General features: G+C 45.4%; 1 protein-coding gene across 1 annotated transcript in view; it reads left to right on the forward strand.

The window, feature by feature from the left end:
- Window positions 1-4,421: 4,421 nt before the first annotated feature.
- LOC138664152 (zinc finger protein 436-like) overlaps window positions 4,422-21,856 on the forward strand; it is a 47,479-nt gene continuing 30,044 nt past the window's right edge. Inside the window, exon 1 of the mRNA XM_069750598.1 lies at window positions 4,422-4,495. The gene's annotated coding sequence lies outside the window, so the exon portion shown is untranslated. The remainder of the gene's footprint in view (window positions 4,496-21,856) is intronic.

Below are 21,856 nucleotides of genomic sequence, written 5' to 3' on the forward strand. Positions count from 1 at the left end.
ACTCAATGCTGCCACCACTCATTAACCCCTATCTGACCTCGGACGGGATAGTACGTCCGAGGTCAGATCCCCTGCTTTGATGCAGGGCTCCGCGGTGAGCCCGCATCAAAGCCGGGACATGTCAGCTGTTTTGAACAGCTGACATGTGCCCGTAATAGGCGCGGGCAGAATCGCGATCTGCCCGCACCTATTAACTAGTTAAATGCCGCTGTCAATCGCAGACAGCAGCATTTAACTACCGCTTCCGGCCGGGCGGCCGGAAATGACGGCATCGCCGACCCCGTCACATGATCGGGGGTCAGCGGTGCGTCTGGATGGTAACCATAGAGGTCCTAGAGACCTCTATGGTTACTGATGACCGGTGGCTGTGAGCTCCACCCTGTGGTCGGCGCTCACAGCACATCTCCATTTCCGATTGCGTTGTGCCTGCTTCTAGCCTCCCATGGAGGCTATTGAAGCATGGCAAAAGTAAAAAAAAAAAGTTTAAATCACCCCCCTTTCGCGCCAATCAAAATAAATCAATAAAAAAATAAAATCTACACATATTTGGTATCGCCGCGCTCAGAATCGCCCGATCTATCAATTAAAAAAAAGCATTAACCTGATCGCTAAATGGCGTAGCGAGAAAAAAATTCGAAACGGCAGAATTACGTTTTTTAGGTCGCCGCGACATTGCATTAAAATGCAATAACGGGCGATCAAAAGAACGTATCTGCACCAAAATGCTATCATTAAAAACGCCAGCTCGGCACGCAAAAAATAAGCCCTCAACCGACCCCAGATCACGAAAAATGGAGACGCTACGAGTATCGGAAAATGGCGCAATTTTTTTTTTTTTTCAGCAAAGTTTGGAATTTTTTTCACCACTTAGATAAAAAATAACCTAGTCATGTTAGGTGTCTATGAACTCGTACTGACCTGGAGAATCATAATGGCAGGTCAGTTTTAGCATTTAGTGAACCTAGCAAAAAAGCCAAACAAAAAACAAGTGTGAGATTGCACTTTTTTTGCAATTTCACCGCACTTGGAATTTTTTCCCGTTTTCTAGTGCATGACATGCTAAAACCAATGATGTCGTTCAAAAGTACAACTTGTCCCGCAAAAAATAAGCCCTCACATGGCCAAATTGACGGAAAAATAAAAAAGTTATGGCTCTGGGAAGGAGGGGAGTGAAAAACGAACACGGAAAAACGAAAAATCCCAAGGTCATGAAGGGGTTAAACACAGGGTGCGGAGTTCCCAAAATATGTTACTGCCAGACAATCAAAAGGCCACACATTCTCTGAAAGGCTATAAATATCATCCAAACTAGAATCATCATACAGCGATATCAATGTATCTCATAACTATATGTCAACAATTGACCAAAGTAAGCAAATACAGGACACTCCACCAGAATATTTATCTTAAAAGAGACTTGGAGTACCAAACCAGAGTATAATATAAAAGACAACATTTTTTATTGATCACATAACATAACTAAAGCTAATACATTAACAGGTGAAAGGTTTGAGGCAATGGCACATGGTGTCAATGAGCTACACATCCACAGAAATAATAACAGACATGGGAATTCGGACAAATCAATGATATCATGAGGTTCTCAAAAAAGTGGTATTTCCATATAAATAACTAGTAAAAGAAAAACATGCAGATCATCAAGTCTCATAAGGGAAAATGCCACCAATAATTAATAGGAACACCCAGGTAATCAAATGTATGCATATGTCATAATGTTTACAAAAAGATGCAGTGAAAGAAGCCCACGTGCTGTCTGCACATTCCCACACAGGTTACTATGGGTGAGATATCTCCTCTTTGATCATTCATGCCACGTTTTCTTAAGATAATGTCTTCTCTGGCTTCATTACTTTTACTAATGTCTGCATATTAAGGTGGTAGCTGCTACCTTTTTGTAAACATTATGGCATATGTACAGTACAGACCGAAAGTTTGGACACACCTTCTCATTTAAAGATTTTTCTGTATTTTCATGACTATGAAAATTGTACATTCACACTGAAGACATCAAAACTATGAATTAACACATGTGGAATTATATACTTAACAAGAAAGTGTGAAACAATTGAAAACATACACGTTGTATACACACTGCTCAGCTCCGTACACCTCGTACACACACTGCTCCGCTCCGCACACCTTGTTCACACACGGCTTCGCTCCGTACATGTCATACACACATGGCTCTGCTCCGTACACATCATACACACACAGCTCCGCTCCGTACATATCATACACATACGGCTCCGCTCTGTACACATCATACATGGCTCTGCTCCGTACACACATGGCTTCGCTCTCTACACACAGCTCTGCTCCATACACGTTGTATACACAGTGCTCAGCGCCGTACACCTCGTACACACACAGCTCTTCTCCGTACACCTCGTACACACACGGCTCTTCTCCGTACACCTCGTACACACACGGCTCGTCTCCGTACACCTCGTACACACACGGCTCTTTTCCGTACACCTCGTACACACACGGCTCGTCTCCGTACACCTCGTACACACACGGCTCTTCTCCGTACACCTCGTACACACACGGCTCTTCTCCGTACACCTCGTACACACAGCTCTTCTCCGTACACCTCGTACACACACGGCTCTTCTCCGTACACCTCGTACACACACAGCTCGTCTCCGTACACCTCGTACACACACAGCTCTTCTCCGTACACCTCGTACACACACAGCTCTTCTCCGTACACCTCGTACACACACAGCTCTTCTCCGTACACCTCGTACACACAGCTCTTCTCCGTACACCTCGTACACACAGCTCTTCTCCGTACACCTCGTACACACAGCTCTTCACCGTACACCTCGTACACACAGCTCTTCTCCGTACACCTCGTACACACAGCTCTTCTCCGTACACCTCGTACACACAGCTCTTCACCGTACACCTCGTACACTCACAGCTCTTCTCCGTACACCTCGTACACTCACAGCTCTTCTCCGTACACCTCGTACACACACAGCTCTTCTCCGTACACCTCGTACACACACAGCTCTTCTCCGTACACCTCGTACACACAGCTCTTCTTCGTACACCTCGTACACACACGGCTTGTCTCCGTACACCTCGTACACACACAGCTCTTCTCCGTACACCTCGTACACACAGCTCTTCTTCGTACACCTCGTACACACACGGCTCGTCTCCGTACACCTCGTACACACACGGCTCTTCTCCGTACACCTCGTACACACACGGCTCTTCTCCGTACACCTCGTACACACACGGCTCTTCTCCGTACACCTCGTACACACAGCTCTTCTCCGTACACCTTGTACACACACAGCTCTTCTCCGTACACCTCGTACACACATCTCTTCTCCGTACACCTCGTACACACAGCTCTTCTCCGTACACCTCGTACGCACACAGCTCTTCTCCGTACACCTCGTACACACACAGCTCTTCTCCGTACACCTCGTACACACAGCTCTTCTCCGTACACCTCGTACACACACGGCTCCTCTCCGTACACCTCGTACACACAGCTCTTCTCCGTACACCTTGTACACACACGGCTCCTCTCCGTACACCTCGTACACACAGCTCTTCTCGGTACACCTCGTACACACACGGCTCCTCTCCGTACACCTCGTACACACAGCTCTTCTCCGTACACCTCGTACACACACGGCTCCTCTCCGTACACCTCGTACACACAGCTCTTCTCCGTACACCTTGTACACACACGGCTCCTCTCCGTACACCTCGTACACACAGCTCTTCTCCGTACACCTCGTACACACACTGCTCCGCTCCGTACATGTCATACACACATGGCTCTGCTCCATACACATCATACACAAATGGCTCTGCTACATACACATGGTAATCACACGGCTGTGCTCCGTACACCTCGTACACACATCTCTTCTCCGTACACCTCGTACACACAGCTCTTCTCCGCACACCTCGTACGCACACAGCTCTTCTCCGTACACCTCGTACACACAGCTCTTCTCCGTACACCTTGTGCACACACGGCTCCTCTCCGTACACCTCGTACACACAGCTCTTCTCCGTACACCTCGTACACACACGGCTCCTCTCCGTACACCTCATACACACAGCTCTTCTCCGTACACCTTGTACACACACGGCTCCTCTCCGTACACCTCGTACACACACTGCTCCGCTCCGTACATGTCATACACACATGGCTCTGCTCCATACACATCATACACAAATGGCTCTGCTACATACACATGGTAATCACACGGCTGTGCTCCGTGCACCTCGTACACACACAACTTTGCTAACTCCCTCACATAAACTTCCCCTCATCCAGCACCATGACAACCAGCACAGCAGAGTCCTGCATCCAGAGGCCCCTGATCATGTGACCCCTGACTCCCCCCCTCCATGTGACCGATCACATGACTGTGACCTCATCACAGGTCCTGTAAACAAAGAACAGCCATATATCCAGTGTGCGGCTCTGCAGGTGGAGGTAGGTGCTGGAGATTCCCCATTACTGGGCGGGGGCAGGGGACATTAACCCCCTCACTATTGAGTCTATAGGTGTGTCTGTGTTGCTACTTTCTTTTTTTTTACTTACTCTGTGATGTAGATATTTGAGATGAGCAAATCAATGGGCAGGATGCTGGTCCAGCAGTCACCTCAGTAGTCCGTGGCTGCCGGATCAGAGCCTTGTGAACCTACAATACCTGCCGGAGTCTCTGGTTCCTTTTTTTTTCATTTGTAAGTCTGGCCCAGGTTATTGTCACGGCATGATGCACAAATAAGAACTAGGGGAAATTGGATGTACAGCAGCTCACATGGTGTCAGAGGGTGGCACAGCCGCTCTTCAGGCAGGAATAATTCACATGGAGTGAAAGTCGGGATGATAAAATCACTCCAATTTTCATTTATGTAGATTAATTGTTTGTCACAAAAGGGTATGCAAAGTGTAACCTGGTAGCACAGTAACTTGCGCGTTTTAGGCCGTGGTGGCCCTTAGTCATAACATAAAGATAAGTGGAAAAATAGGGACTTGAAGACTGTAAGGCAACCAATCCCAGAGGCAAACAAGATCACAGTATCAAATTGCCTATATCTGATTAATGTGTCCATTTTGGTGGAGGTCGGTATAAAATGGACCAACTCCGACTCCTTAAATATATGATAACTTGGGTACAGTAGTACAGTGCACTTCTACAACTTCTGAATATCCTTTTTAAGATGTGGAGCCCAAAACTGGATCCCATATTCTAGATGTGGCCTCACCAGTGATTTATAGAGGAGTAACAATATGTTAGGATCACGGGATTTTATCTCTCTTTTTATACACCCTGAAATCTTGCTTGCTTTTGCGGCTGCTGCTTGACATTGAGTACTGCTGCTCAGCTAACTTGTAACCAGAATACCCAAGTCCTTCTCCTGTTCTGTAGTCCCGAGTATACTCCCATGTAATGTATATGCAGTAATGAGATTACTTCGTCCTATGTCCATTACTCTACATTTATCTACATTAAACATTATTTGCCAAGTGTTTGCACGTTCAGTCATCTTATCCCTATCCAGATTTTCTATCAAGGTCATTTTTTAATAATCTACAAAAAGAGATTAAAAAGAATCGGTCCAAGCACAGATCCCTGCGGTCTCCATTGCTGACTATATCCCATTTACAGAACGTAACATTTAAGCCGATTCTTTGTTTCCTGTCATTTAGCCAATTCCTTACCCATTTGCATATACACTACCATTCAAAAGTTTAGGGTCACCCAGACAATTTTGTGTTTTCCATGAAAACTCATACTTTTATTAATCAAGTGAGTTGCCAAATGAATTGAAAATCTAGTCCAGACAGATTTTTATTTGAAATAATAATTTTCTCCTTTAAACTTTGCTTTCGTCAAAGAATGCTCCCTTTGCAGCAATTCCAGCATCGCAGACCTTTGGCATTCTAGCAGTTAATTTGCTGGGGTAATCTGGAGAAATTTCACCCCCTGCTTCCAGAAGCCCCTCCCACAAGTTGGTTTGGCTTGATTTTGGCACTTCTTGCGTACCATACGGTCAAGCTGCTCCAACAACAGCTCAATGGGGTTGAGATCTGGTGACTGCGCTGGCCACTCCATTACAGATAGAATACCAGCTGCCTGCTTCTTCGTTTTTGGTTCAAAATAGTTCTTGCGTAATTTGGAGGTGTGCTTTGGGTCATTGTCCTGTTGTAGGATGAAATTGGCTCCAATCAAGCGCTGTCCACAGGGTATGGCATGGCGTTGCAAAATGGAGTGATAGCCTTCCTTATTCAAAATCCCTTTTAACTTGCACAAATCCCCACTTTACCAGCACCAAAGCAACCCCAGACCATCACATTACCTCCACCATGCTTGACAGATGGCGTCAGGCACTCTTCCAGCATCTTTTCAGTTCTGCGTCTCACAAATGTTCTTCTGTGTGATCCAAACACCTCAAACTTGGATTCCTCTGTCCATAACACTTTTTTCCAATCTTCCTCTGTCCAATGTCTGTGATCTTTTGCCCATATTAATCTTTTCCTTTTATTAGCCAGTCTCAGATATGGCGTTTTCTTTGCCACTCTGCTTTGAAGGCCAGCATCCCGGAGTCACCTCTTCACCGTAGATGTTGACACTGGCGTTTTGCGTGTACTATTTAATGAAGCTGCCAGTTGAAGACCTGTGACGTGTCGATTTCTCAAACTACAGACTCTAATGTACTTGTCTTGTTGCTCAGTAGTGCAGCGGGGCCTCCCACTTCTGTTTCTACTCTGGTTAGAGCCTGTTTGTGCTCTCCTCTGAGTAGTACACACCGTTGTAGGAAATCTTTAGTTTATTGGCAATTTCTCCCATGGAATAGCCTTCATTTTTAAGAACAAGAATAGACTGTCGAGATTCACATGAAAGTTCCTTTTTTCTGGCCATTTTGAGAGTTTAATGGAACCAACAAATGTAATGCTCCGGGTTCTCAACTAGCTCAGGTTTATAGCTTCTCTAATCAGCCAAACTGTTTTCAGCTGTGCTAACATACTTGCACAAGGGTTTTCAAGGGTATTCTAACATCCATTAGCCTTCTTACACAGTTAGCAAACACAAAGTAGCATAAGAACACTGGAGTGATGGTTGTTGGAAATGGGCCTCTATACACCTATGAAGATATTGCATTACAAACCAGATGTTTGCAGCTAGAATAGTCATTTAACACATTATCAATATATAGAGTGTATTAATTAATTATTTAATGTTACCTTCATTGGAAAAAACTGTGCTTTTCTTTCAAAAATAAGGACATTTCTAAGTGACCCTAAACTTTTGAACGGTAGTGTAGTTCCTCTAGTTCCTGTTTCTCGAACTTCATTATAAGGCTGTTATGTGGTACAGTATCAAATGCCTTTGCAAAGTCCAGATAAATCACATCACATTTTGTATATACAGGAGCTTCTCACAAACTTTGAATATCATCAAAAAGTTAATTTATTTCAGTTCTTCAATATAAAAAGTGAAACTCGTATATTATATAGTCATTACAAACAGAGTGATCTATTTTAAGTGTTTATTTCTGTTAACCCTTTAACGACCACCGATCTATGCCTTTTAATGGTAGCAGTTAAGGGTACTTGTTCCACAGCGCCGCTTTTTATCAATGCTGAGAAATAAGTGTATAGCGCTCCCCATCATCTGGAATTCTCTGGGGTTTCAGTTACTGGGGGTAGCTGAGACCCCAGGGAACATGATTGAGGTTAGTTTTTACCGACTCCAGTGTTGCGATCACCGTTTTTCACGGAATAACGGCGACTGCAAAAAAAGTCTGATTTCCCATTTAATTTCTCTCTCCTCTGTTCTCTCTCCTCTGATGTGATCTAGCATATCAGAGGAGAAATAAATTGGCTCCCCAGAGCCCATCTGGTACCTCCGGTGTCCCTGGACAGTCCTGCATCCCCCAGTCCTGTCCCCTTGCCACCAGCGTCTTCTTCCGGGAAGAAAATGGCAGGCGCATGCACAGTGCATCCGCCAAGATCTTCCGGCCGGCACCCAGCAACAGTAGGACATTTTTCCTATTGGTTCATTTTGATCACCGTGATAGACCCTATCACAGTGATCAAAATAAAAAAAAATAGTAAATCAAACCCCCCTTTTATCACCCCCTAAGTTAGTTAAAAATAATACAATAAAAAAATGTATTTATTTCCATTTTTCCATTAGGGCTGGGTTAGGGTTGGGGCTAGGGTTAGGTTAGGGTTGGGTTAGAGCTAGAGTCGGGGCTAGTGTTTGTGTTGGGCTAGGGTTAGGTTAGGGTTGGGGCTAGGGTTAGGGCTAGAGCTAGGGATGGGCTAGAGCTAGGGGTAGGGTCAGGGCTAGGGTTATTGTTGGACTAGGATTAAGGTTGGGCTAGGGTTAGGGCTGGCCTAGGGTTGGGTTAGTGTTGGGCTAGGGTTGGGGTTAGGGTTGTGTTGTGGTTAGGGTTGTGGTTAAGGTCATAGTTGTTATGGATGGGATTACGGTTAGGGTTAGGGGTGTTTTAGGGTTATGGTTGTGGTTATGGTTAGGATTAGGGGTGTGTTAGGGTTGTCGTTAGGGTTATAGTTGTGATTAGGGTTAGGGGTGTGTAGGGGTTAGGGTTGGAGCTTGAATTGGGGATTTCCACTGTTTAGGTATATTATTATTATTTATTATTATTTATTACTATAGCGCCATTTATTCCATGGCGCTTTACATGTGAGGAAGGGTATACATAATAAATACAGGTACAATAATCTTGAACAATACAAGTCACAACTGGTACAGGAGGAGAGATGACCCTGCCCACGAGGGCTCACAATCTACAACAGATGGGTGAGGATTCAGTAGGTGAGGATAGAGCTGGTCTTGCAGTGGTTTGGTCAATCGGTGGTTACTGCAGGTTGTAGGCTTGCCGGAAGAGGTAGGTCTTCAGGTTCTTTTTGAAGGTTTCGATGGTAGGTGAGAGTCTGATATGTTGTGGTAGAGAGTTCCAGAGTAGGGGTGATGCGCAAGAGAAATCTTGTATGCGATTGTGGGAAGAGGGGAGTACAGAAGGAGATCTTGTGAGGATCGGAGGTTGCGTGCAGGAAAGTATCGGGAGACGAGGTCACAAATGTATGGAGGAGACAGGTTGTGGATGGCTTTGTATGTCATGGTTAGGCTTTTGTACTGGAGTATCTGGGTAATGGGGAGCCAGTGAAGGGATTGACAGAGGGGAGAGGCCGGGGAATAGCGGGGGGACAGGTGGATTAGTCGGGCAGCAGAGTTTAGAGTAGATTGGAGGGGTGTGAGAGTGTTAGAGGGGAGGCCACAGAGCAGGAGGTTACAGTAGTCGAGGCGGGAGATGATGAGGGCATGAACTAGGGTTTTTGCAGATTCTTGGTTTAGGAATGTACGGATCCATGAAATATTTTTCAGTTGAAGGCGGCAGGAAGTGGAAAGGGCTTGGATATGCGGTTTGAAGGAGAGATCAGTGTCAAGGATTACCCCGTGGCAGCGAGCTTGTGGGACTGGGGAGAGTGGGCAGCCATTTACTGTAATGGATAGGTTCGATGGGGGGGTCGCATGAGATGGGGGAAAGACAATGAATTCTGTTTTGTCCATGTTAAGTTTTAGAAATCTAGCGGAGAAGAAGGATGAAATAGCGGATAGACATTGAGGGATTCTGGTTAGTAGGGTGGCGATATCTGGTCCAGAGATGTAGATCTGTGTGTCATCAGCATAGAGATGATACTGAAAACCGTGAGATTCTATGAGCTGTCCCAGGCCAAAAGTGTAAATGGAGAAGAGCAGGGGCCCTAGAACTGAACCTTGTGGGACTCCGACAGATAGGGGGCGAAGTGAGGAGGTGGTGTGTGAATGGGAGACGCTGAATGCTCGGTCATTTAGGTATGACGAGATCCAGGATAGGGCCAAGTCTGTGATGCCAAGGGATGAGAGGGTCTGTAGTAATAGGGAATGGTCCACCGTGTCAAAGGCAGAGGACAGGTCCAGGAGGAGGATAGAGAAGTGTCGCTTGCTCTTGGCGGTTAATAGATCATTGGTGACCTTAGTTAGGGCAGATTCAGTGGAGTGGTGTGACCGGAAGCCTGATTGTAAGCAGTCGAAAAGGGAGCAGGAAGAGAGATGGGAGGACAGTTCAAGATGGACGTGTTGTTCCAGTAGTTTTGAGGCATAGGGGAGATGTCATATAGGGCGATAGCTAGGTAGAGAGGATGGGTCAAGAGAGGGCTTTTTGAGGATAGGTGTGATTAAGGCATGTTTAAAGCTTGAGGGGAAAACACCAGTTGTTAGTGATAGGTTGAAGAGATGGGTTAGAGTTGGGATGAAGACTGTGTCGAGGTTTGGGATGAAGTGGGAAGGGATCGGGTCAAGTGCACAGGTGGTGAGATGCGATCTTCTGTAATGGTAGAGAAGTTGGTTTTGGAGGAGGAGAGCTGGGTAGTTGGGAGGCAGGGCTCTGGGGATTGTCGACTAAAACTGTCTCTGATGTTCTCAATCTTCTGCTTGAAAAATGAGGCAAAGTCTTCAGCTGAGATGAGTGGGGAGGGAGGAGATGCTGGGGGATGGAGTAGAGAGTTGAAGATGTTGAATAACTGTTTAGGGTTGTGAGACAGGGAGGATATGAGAGATGAGAAGTAGGTTTGTTTAGCTGTGGCGAGTGTGGTCTTGAAAGTAGTGAGGGACTGCTTGAATGCGATAAAGTGCTCGTTGGAGTAGGATCTTTTCCATCTCCGCTCTGCAGCCCTGGAAGCTCACCTCAGTTCTTTGGTCAGGCTGGTGTGCCAGAGCTGTCTGTTAATTTTGCGAGCTTTGGTATGTGTGAGAGGGGCATTCGATTCCAAAGCTGCAGCTATTGTGGTGTTATATAGAGCAGCAGCGTCATCCGCATTGTGTAGGGAACTTATGTCTGTGAGAGGGAGGAGGGATTCAGAGAGTGAATGTAGATCAAGGTGTTTAAGATTTCTGCGAGGGTGTACAAGTTTATGGGGTGGGGATTGTAAACAAGGAGTGGAGAGGGAAGAGAATGTGAGTAGATTGTGGTCAGAAAGAGGAAGAGGTGAGTTAGAGAGGTTAGATAGGGAGCAGAGGCGGAAGATGAGGTCCAATGTGTGACCATCTTTGTGAGTGTCTGCAGAAGACCATTGAGTGAGGCCGAAGGAGGAAGTGAGAGATAGAAGTTTAGTGGCAGCTGAGAGGGAAGTGTCAATGGGTATGTTGAAGTCGCCCATGATGATAGTGGGGATGTCCGCAGAAAGGAAATGAAGTAGCCAGGTGGTGAAGTGGTCAAAGAAGGTGGTGGCTGGCCCTGGGGGTGGTAAATGACAGCCAGTTGGAGGTTGGTGGGGGCATAGATGCCCACAGAGTGCACCTCAAAGAAAGGGAGGGTAACAGAGGGTGGCAGTGGGATTGGGGTGAAGGAGCAGTTATCTGACAGGAGAAAACAAACTCCTCCGCCATGCTTGCTGCTGGGGCGGGGTGTGTGAGAAAGGTGGAAGCCACCATAGGAAAGTGCAGCAGGAGAGGCTGTGTCAGAAGGGGTGAGCCAGGTTTCAGTGATGGCGAGGAAGGAAAGTTTGGTAGTAACAAAAAGATCGTGGATGTAGGAAAGCTTGTTGCCGACAGAGTGAGCATTCCACAGAGCTCCTGTTAGTGGGATTGGGGAAGTGGGGGCTGGGCAAATGGGTAAGCCTGACGAAGGCTGATGCCGAAACGCGCGTCGGAGAGTGGTACATCCAGGAGACGGCAGCACCAAAGGTAATACCCGCTCCAGTCAATTCATTTAAAGATACAGCACTCTAAATTTATGATTTATTGTTGGTGACACTGGTCATTATGCCTAAATCTATCTAGCAGGTACCTGTATACATATCCCTATCTCCAGCGTATATTAGGCCGCACATTTGCACTTTAGATTGTTACTTCGGCTGCACTTTCCAGCACTTGTTGCACTTTATGCTGATATACAGTGGGGCAAAAAAGTATTTAGTCAGTCAGCAATAGTGCAAGTTCCACCACTTAAAAAGATGCGAGGCGTCTGTAATTTACATCATAGGTAGACCTCAACTATGGGAGACAAACTGAGAAAAAAAAATCCAGAAAATCACATTGTCTGATTTTTTAACAATTTATTTGCATATTATGGTGGAAAATAAGTATTTGGTCAGAAACAAAATTTCATCTCAATACTTTGTAATATATCCTTTGTTGGCAATGACAGAGGTCAAACGTTTTCTGTAAGTCTTCACAAGGTTGCCACACACTGTTGTTGGTATGTTGGCCCATTCCTCCATGCAGATCTCCTCTAGAGCAGTGATGTTTTTGGCTTTTCGCTTGGCAACACGGACTTTCAACTCCCTCCAAAGGTTTTCTATAGGGTTGAGATCTGGAGACTGGCTAGGCCACTCCAGGACCTTGAAATGCTTCTTACGAAGCCACTCCTTCGTTGCCCTGGCGGTGTGCTTTGGATCAATGTCATGTTGAAAGACCCAGCCACGTTTCATCTTCAATGCCCTTGCTGATGGAAGGAGGTTTGCACTCAAAATCTCACGATACATGGCCCCATTCATTCTTTCATGTACCCGGATCAGTCGTCCTGGCCCCTTTGCAGAGAAACAGCCCCAAAGCATAATGTTTCCACCACCATGCTTTACAGTAGGTATGGTGTTTGATGGATGCAACTCAGTATTCTTTTTCCTCCAAACACGACAAGTTGTGTTTCTACCAAACAGTTCCAGTTTGGTTTCATCAGACCATAGGACATTCTCCCAAAACTCCTCTGGATCATCCAAATGCTCTCTAGCAAACTTCAGACGGGCCCGGACATGTACTGGCTTAAGCAGTGGGACACGTCTGGCACTGCAGGATCTGAGTCCATGGTGGCGTAGTGTGTTACTTATGGTAGGCCTTGTTACATTGGTCCCAGCTCTCTGCAGTTCATTCACTAGGTCCCCCCGCGTGCTTCTGGGATTTTTGCTCACCGTTCTTGTGATCATTCTGACCCCACGGGGTGGGATTTTGCGTGGATCCCCAGATCGAGGGAGATTATCAGTGGTCTTGTATGGTTTCCATTTTCTAATTATTGCTCCCACTGTTGATTTCTTCACTCCAAGCTGGTTGGCTATTGCAGATTCAGTCTTCCCAGCCTGCTGCAGGGCTACAATTTTGTTTCTGGTGTCCTTTGACAGCTCTTTGGTCTTCACCATAGTGGAGTTTGGAGTCAGACTGTTTGAGGGTGTGCACGGGTGTCTTTTTATACTGATAACAAGTTTAAACAGGTGCCATTACTACAGGTAATGAGTGGAGGAAAGAGGAGACTCTTAAAGAAGAAGTTACAGGTCTGTGAGAGCCAGAAATCTTGATTGTTTGTTTCTGACCAAATACTTATTTTCCACCATAATATGCAAATAAAATGTTAAAAAAACAGACAATGTGATTTTCTGGATTTTTTTTTCTGTTTGTCTCCCATAGTTGAGGTCTACCTATGATGTAAATTACAGACGCCTCTCATCTTTTTAAGTGGTGGAACTTGCACTATTGCTGACCGACTAAATACTTTTTTGCCCCACTGTATATACATACACACATTGCACTTGCAGCTACTATGTGCACCTTAGCCTAGTAAGTACTTTAGGCCAGTTTTTAAAGGTGCACCGTTATATATATTTCATCTCTTTTTCCTTGATATATCCACTTTTTTCAGTGTCTGTATATATATGTTTCGGTTCTGTGTTGAGTTACATATATTTATTTATTTATTTGTATCATATCATCACTGTACTATAGCAGGACTGTTTTTTTGCTCCGTCTCCTCGGTCTTGTGCCCTCTTTTGGTTTCTTTTCCCCCTACCATTTGGTGTATTCCTTTACAAATAAATTATTTGAATTTACTGTTTGGGCATTAGTTCGGTTTTTGTGTTCTGCGTTTCTCCCTTTTGTAAATGGTATACCTCTGCCACAGGGTCAGCTGATGTCCACAAAGGAGCTACTGTCTCATGGGTCTAGTACCCATAAGGGGGCTTTCTACCTGCTTCGCCCATCCAGCCTCAGTGTGGACATGCACTTTATCCATCAGCAGTGGTTAGGCTACGTTCACATTTGCGTTGTGCACCGCTGCGTCGGCGTACGCAGCGGTGCACAACGCAAATAAAAACGCACCAAAACGCACGCAAAAATGCTGCGTTTTGCGACGCATGCGTCGTTTTTTGCCGAAATTTGGACGCAAGAAAAATGCAACTTGTTGCGTTTTCTTGGTCCAACGCTTGCGGCAAAAAAGAAGCCGCATGTTAAATATAGGGGCGCATTACGCATGCGTCGCCGCTGCGTCGCCCGACGCAAACTAGCATAACGCTAGTGTGAACGTAGCCTTATACGGGGTCTATGATACACCACGGAAGGTTCAGCCTTAGAGATTTTTATTTTTCATTTTTTCCCACACTTACATTATTCACTAGCTTAGGTAATATATATATATATATATATATATATATATATATATATATAAGCGCTTTTACAGCTACATAAAACAATAAATAAAACAACAAAATTTGCATGAAAGTCTGTAAAATACAAAAAAATCCCTCCCGCTAGGCCACTAAGCCAATTGGCTGGATTTAAAAAGGAGTCTCTGTATTGTATTAGTCTCACTAAGAACCTCAAGGAACCTAGAAAGTCTGAGGCCAAGTCTCATTGTGTATGCAGTATGGCGTTAATACCTTCCTTGGCTCCAGGTGTAAGGCTAAGTACAGCATAGTCCTTGCAGATACTGGGCCGTGTGTACAGATCTAACAGTCCAACAGTTTTTGTCCTTCCACGTCTTTTATAAGAAAAGTATGATGTTGAATAAGTTTGTTGTCCCTGCCCACATTTAAAAGTTTATCCAGTGTCTCTGTAGGGTGCAAAAATCCTACCACTGCCAGCAAGGTGATTATTAGAACACTCATTCTGCTGGTGAAAAGATCTTTTTGCAGTGACTGGCATGGATCCAGGTGGGCTTTCTCTCAAGTTTCACTGAGTTGAGTGTGGTCAGCTGGACTTCAAAATCGGCTGTCAAACCGTGGATCTAGGCTTCTTCTCACGTGTCTGTGTATGACCACCCAATCACCTGGATTCAGCTGATATACAGCTGCACTGGCATTAGGATCTGGAATGGATGAGAACACATGTTTATGCACCACATTAAGTCTTTTCTGCAAGGCCTGGATAGAGGCTGTCATAGCACCGTGTTGCATTTGTAGCACCTGTGGGAAGTACAGACCAGTCTTTGGGGCACTACCAAACTGGACTTCAAAAGGAGACAAGCTTATCTTCCTATTTAGATTTTGTCTGACCGAAAAGAGTGCAAGAGTCAAGCATGCTACCCCGCTCTTTCCTGTGTCTGCCATGGCCTTTGAATGTTCAGTTTAAGTGTCCCATTTAGTCTTGCTACTTTCCCACTACTTTGTGGTCTATATGGTGTGTGAAATACTTGCTGTACTCCCAGGGCCTGCATGACTTCCCTCATTGTTTCTCCCGTGAAGTGTGTATGGGACACCATACCTGCAGATCAGTTCTTTCATCAGTTTGTCTGCAGTCGTTTTAGCATTTGCACATTTTACCAGATAGGCTTCCAGCCAACCAGAGAAGAGATCTACACATACTAGGATATTTTTCATACACTCCTACCTTGGGTAGTTATATGTAGTCAGTCTGCAGTCTCTGAAACGGGTAGAGGCCTGAGTGTCGCTTTCTTAGGGACTTTTATTGTTTTGCCTGGGTTGTGCTGTGCACAGATGAGGCATGACTTCATGAGTTTCGCGGCTGCATAACTGAAACCAGGAGCGATCCAGAAGGCATTTACCATGGTACACATGTGACATTTTGAGGTGTGAGTGGGGCCATGTGTCGCTTGCACCATGATTGGGAACAGGGATCTTGGTATATACAATTTAGCCTTATTGTCCCATACTCCTTTTGAGTTCCGCTCAGCTCCCATTCTCCCACAGTGTTCCTTCTCTGTTTGAGCAGCTGGAGGGATTTCAGGACATCTAGGCTCAGTGTGGCTGGAATACGCTGACTCCCTGCCACAGTCCACTGCTCCCTAGGCCGCCTTGCTGCTATTTTTGCAGCCTCGTCCACCCTTCTGTTGCCCTCTACCTCCACGGCGTCACCGTTTGTGTGTGCTTTCACCTTGATTATGCCAACCTGGACTGGTAACATCAATGCCTCCATTAATTGTTTCACCATCTCTGCATTTTTAATAGGCTTACCGGCTGATGTTAGAAACGTTCTGCTTCACCATATAGGGCCATAATCATGGGATATTCCCCATGCATAATTCGAATATGTGTAAATTTTAGCGACTTTACCTGCTGCAGCTTTACATGCATCAGTGAGTGCCTTCAACTCTGCCTCCTGCACCGTCATGTGAGGAGGGAGTGGTTCAGCTCAGACTACCTCATGTAAGGATACTACTGCATATCCAGTGTAGAATCACCCATCCTGGTGGTATCTGGAGCCATCTACAAAAAATAAAAACCTCAAAATATGCATTAAGAACAGGTTTTTTTTTCATGAACATATGTAAAACTTACTGTCTCCTGACTCATCAGTTCCTATGCAGTCATGTTCATGCATCATGTCAAAGTACTCTTCTTCACCTGTCAACACCGCCACCAATATCCCCCTTTTCTGAATCCACAGGCAGATGAGTGGCTGGATTCAGAACATTATATCTTTTGAGGGTGACGTATTCAGGAATTAGTATTAGAGCACATAGAGCTGTCTAGCCATAGACAGGTGTTTTGGTTGAACTTGTGTGAATATGGCATTAATGTCATGTGGGGTGTAAATTGTCAAAGGAAAAAGTCAATGTGAGCTCACATGCTTAGCAGTAAGACAGCAGCTCTTACAGCACGGACACACAGAGACCCTCTAATCACTGGGTCAAACTGTGCTGAGTAGTAAGATATTGGTCTCTGTTTCCCTCCATGTTGTCGTGTCAGTACTGCGGTAGCATGTCCTCCATGCTCTGTGCAAAACAAGAAAAATGGCTGATCATAGTTTGGAATGCCTAAGGCCGGGGCTGACACAATGAGCAGTTTTAGAGAATGGAAGGAATCAATTGCTTCTTGGGTGAGATTGTAGGGGTTTGATGACAAGCAGTCATAAAGTGGTTGCATCATTTGTAAAGCAGACGTTATCCAAGGCCTACAGTAGGCCAAGATAAGTCAGTAAGGTGTGTGGGTTAGGGACAATTGAGGTCACACTCTCTGTAACATCAAGAGACACTAGTGTATAGGGTAACGGCGCTCGTGGGATGGATAGAGATAGCTGCGGGTACTGCTCCACACCACACAGAGGAGAAAAAGGAGCTATAGGCAAGAAAAATAATATTTTTACAATATTTGTACCTGCGCTAAACTTTAAAGTACTTTAGTCAACATTCACGGTGGGCGGTTACCTGTTTGGTGAGAGGATTGTTGAGAGTTCGTCTGTGAGCGTATATGGCAAATCAGGGACTGAAATGGGAAACAGTACACAAATGGGTAATAATATAAAAGTAAGATCACAAATCCTAAGCCACTTAGTTATAAAATAGGATAGTACCAGCTAAAAAGTGGTTAGTAGACTGTGCAGGGCTATTGAATCCCCGTGTAGTGGATCACTTGTATGAAGCTAAAAAAAGGCTAATAAACTAACACCCCGTACAGAGCGTTGCCTGAAATAAAAAATATTAAATAATATATGTGTTTCTCCGTTAGTACGCTGAATACATAATAGGTAAAGATCCAGTACCTGTCATACTGATGTTCATAGGGAGAAAAAAGATGGAGTTATGCTAGAAATGTCCGTACTAGCTTGACGATAATAGTGAGGCAGGCAAAGTAGTTCTACTTAGCTTGATAACTGCTTGTCCTTGTAGTTCCTCAGGCGGCTAGTGCAGGCGCCGTCCCGGCCGGTGACGGATGCTCGCGCGGCCTGTGCTGCTTGTGCGATATTTTGCAGGACCTGCGGTGACGTTCGGGTCACGTGCTCGTACGTCACGTGCTGCCCCTAGAGGTGCTACGGAGCGCTATGCGAGCCAAAAAGGTTTGTTGACTAAAGTACTTTAAAGTTTAGCGCAGGTACAAATATTGTAAAAATATTCTTTTTATTGCCTATACCTCTCTGTAACATCAATAGCACTTAAGTCATGAACCATTCTGTAAGTGTCAGGGGAATGCTTGGGTCCTTTTTTTCTTAATGGGATACAAAGGGGTGCTGCAGGGGGAGATCCTTACACCTGAGCCCCTGCCTTAACATACTCTTTAATATCCCTGCTCAGGGCCATTGATTTGGCTAGGCTTTAAAGGGGTAGTGCTTTAACAAAGAGGAGTGGTTCCTACATTTAATTTTATCATGACAGGGGGAAATGGGCAGCTGACCCACATCAGTTTTTCCCCTTGCCCAAACTGTGTCTGGCACCTGTCCCATTTCCCCAATCTCAGACATTTTGGTGTCAGGCATTACTTTCACTGTTTTTGTCATATACCTCATTTCTGCAATCTTATACAAGTGTTTATATGAAAGGGGACTTGTGACTGTAATACCCTCAGGAGAGTACTGTATGGTGGCCTAGATAGCACTCAACACATCTGCTCCCAGCAAATTCATAAGGGTATTGTCACTAACAAGTTTTGTAAGCACCTCTTGGCTGTCTCGTGATTCTAGTCTCATTTGTTTAGTCATAGGGGCTTCAGTCACTTGTCCCTCTACCCCCACACATTCCACAGTCTCGTTACTAATCATGTCTGGCATTATCAAGTCTTTGTGTACCACAGTCCCGGCTGCCCCAGTGTCAATCAAGAATTCTGCCCCTTTCCCTCCCGGCATTTTTATGGTAGTCATCAAGGCAAGACCAGGTCTGGAGGGGACAAGAACAGGGCACACATTTGTCACTGGGTTGCCAGTTTCCTAGTCTGAAGGTGAAGGAGGTGGAAGATTGGTCTGCTTAGTCTATTCTGTAGGTTTTTTTTGCAGTGGTTGGCATAGTGTCCATTTTCTCCACAATTCCAGCACTTCACTGTTTCTAAGTCCTTAGGTCCCTTACTACGTCTCTACTGTTTTCCTTGTGCTCCAGCATACATGACAGGTCGTCTTATTGTCCTGGTTTGTTCAACTCCTTTAGCCACCTTCAGGAGGTCTTTTGGATCTACATTTCTCCATTCAGTCTGGCTGTCTGTACTGAGTCTCGTAGGCCTTTGTTCATACCGGAATGCATTTACCAGTATTTTAAAATCGAGTGGGTTTATTTGACTGTGCCCCACGTCTGCCCATTTCAGCTGCAACCGTCCAAAGTACATTTCTCCTTTTTGCTGTGTCACGTCAGTCAGGAGTACAGACTGCTCTGATTGTTTCACTATAGCCCATTGTTTTAGTGATTCTCAGTACGTCGCCCCAGACCGTGCAGATTTATCATTCATGCCCCATGCTTGATCCTTTGCCACATCTGTATGTGTCTTAATTATGTGTCCTAGTACGTCACCTGCCTTTGCACTCACCAAGCTCTCTAGGTATGCCCAAGTGCACTTATACATCCGTTGTATTGTCTTTATCTGTCTGTAAAATGGGAAAGGTTGGTTCTCAGGGTCAGGCAATTGTTTTAGCGTGGCTAGCTAGTGTGAGGGCCTCTAGGGATAATACTCCTTTATCTGTCTTACTCTACTCACCCTTCTTGGTCCTGATGTGGTTGGTTCGCTGGTAGTGGGTCTGGTGGTGGAGGTGACTGGATGATCGGTGGGGATGACATGCTGTTCTACAACTTCCTTCTCAAAAGGATTACGATCAGCTTACTCCCAAAAAGTCAATGTCCCTACTACCTACTAACCACACTCCTGTGTCAGCTTCTTATGTCACTACATGTGATCTTAGGATGAATATGTGTGCACTACTAATGAAGGTGCTCAGGTAGGTTCCCACACCATGTGATAATAGATAGAAGAACCTGGCACTCAACTTAATGCTCTGTGAGAGGTTTTATTTTGTAGTACCAACAAACGTTTCGGTCCCCAAATTCGGGACCTTCATCAGTTACGTACTAGAAGACTTTTTGGAAAAGGGGCCAGATAGAAAAACAAACTGCATCTGTGTGCAGGGCGGTAACCTGGTATAAAGCCGTAGAGAAAATGCACTCAAAACTGCGTGCATGGCGTGTGCTTCTGGCCCAGACGCGGTGGATACCGGTCAGGCTTGTGCGGCAGGTAGCCAACAGGTACCAATCCTGGGCGTAACCCGATAGTGCAGCTGCTGACCCCAGGGGTCAGGTACGCTGACACTAGTTTAGGGCTTAGTTCAGACACACTTGTCTAAGATACAGGATCATAGTTAGGCCACTCATGGACCGGGGAATAGCGTTCATTCACTGGGGGATCCAAGGGGCTTCAGGAACAGAGTGTCCACTCCAGGACCAGGGGAAAATGTTCAGGCACTGGCCGCTCCGAGAGCAGGGGACACGGTCCAGGCAGTGGCCACTCCGTGACTAGGGGATGAAGTTCAGGCACTGATCGCTTCGGGACCAGGGGATGAGCTTCAGGAACTGGCAGCTCCAGGACCAGGGAACAGGGCTCTGGCACTGGCCGCTCCAGGGGACAGGGTTTAGGCACTGGCCGCTCTGGGGCCACGGGACAGGGTTCAGGCACTGGACGCTCTGGGACCAGGGGACGAGGTTCAGACACTAGCAGCTTCGGGACCAGGTGAGGAGGATATAGGAGTGGCCACCCCGGGACCAGGGAATAACATTCAGGCTCTGGCCACATCGGGACCAGGGAACCTCACAACTCATTAGCAGTACACCTTACTAACTTATGATTTAGTACGTTGCTTGGCGACTCCTTAGGAAAGAAGGAGTCTTTTACACAATATGCTTCCCAGCTATTGGTTGGGTGACATCTTGCAGGTGTACTACTTATGCTAAATGCCTCTGAGCAACAGGCTGACAAAATTTACCATAATATGCACGCTGCCCCTTTAAGAACAGAGAAGCACGGGCGCGCTCATAAGTAAGTCAGCATCCCTGCATGGAGGGGAAGAGATACCATGCAGGGACGCTGGCAATAGCGCTACATTATCATATCCTGGATGCTGACATTCATTCCATTTGCATGCCAAAAAGAGGAAAGAAAGAGGTTGTGTATGATATGTGTTCACTGTCCATATACATTAATACCACATGGTGACACAAATTTACAGGTACGTAAAAGAGAATAAATATATAACTCAGACAGCCAAGGCAGTGATACAAAAAATATATATATTTTTTTCAAAAAAGCTGAAATCACACTCAAGGTGAAAATACACCAACTTGTATCATAAAGAACAGGGTGGATACCGCACAAGTATAATTATCCAAAACACAGAGCCCACACCCTTGCCTAGCATTGCACTGACATGCATATACAAAATATTCACAATTCATAAAACTTAAAAGCTGGCTTTGACCGACTTTAAAGGAGGATGGAAGTAAGCATGCACGTACAGTCGCTATAAAACAATATACACACCGAACTTAAAATGCCAGGTTTTTGTCGTGTAAAAAAACATGCCAATCAGAATCATTTCAGTACTTTTTCCATCCCTATAATTTGTACAATTCAAATGGAAATTTGAACTATTTTCCAGTGGAAGAAGAAAAATAACCAAACATAATGTTGTTGCAAAATTATGCACATCCTTACACTAATAATTTGTTGAAGTACCCTTTGAATTTATAGCAGCATTTAGTGTCTATCAGCATGGCACATGTCGAACCTTCGGATTTTCAATTGGATTCTGGTCTGTGTACTGCTTAGGGTCATTGTCATGCTGAAAGGTGAAATTCGTCTTCACGAAGCCTG

The sequence above is a fragment of the Ranitomeya imitator genome, chromosome 2 (assembly GCF_032444005.1).
Source record: "Ranitomeya imitator isolate aRanImi1 chromosome 2, aRanImi1.pri, whole genome shotgun sequence".
NCBI classification, from domain to species: Eukaryota; Metazoa; Chordata; class Amphibia; order Anura; family Dendrobatidae; genus Ranitomeya; species Ranitomeya imitator.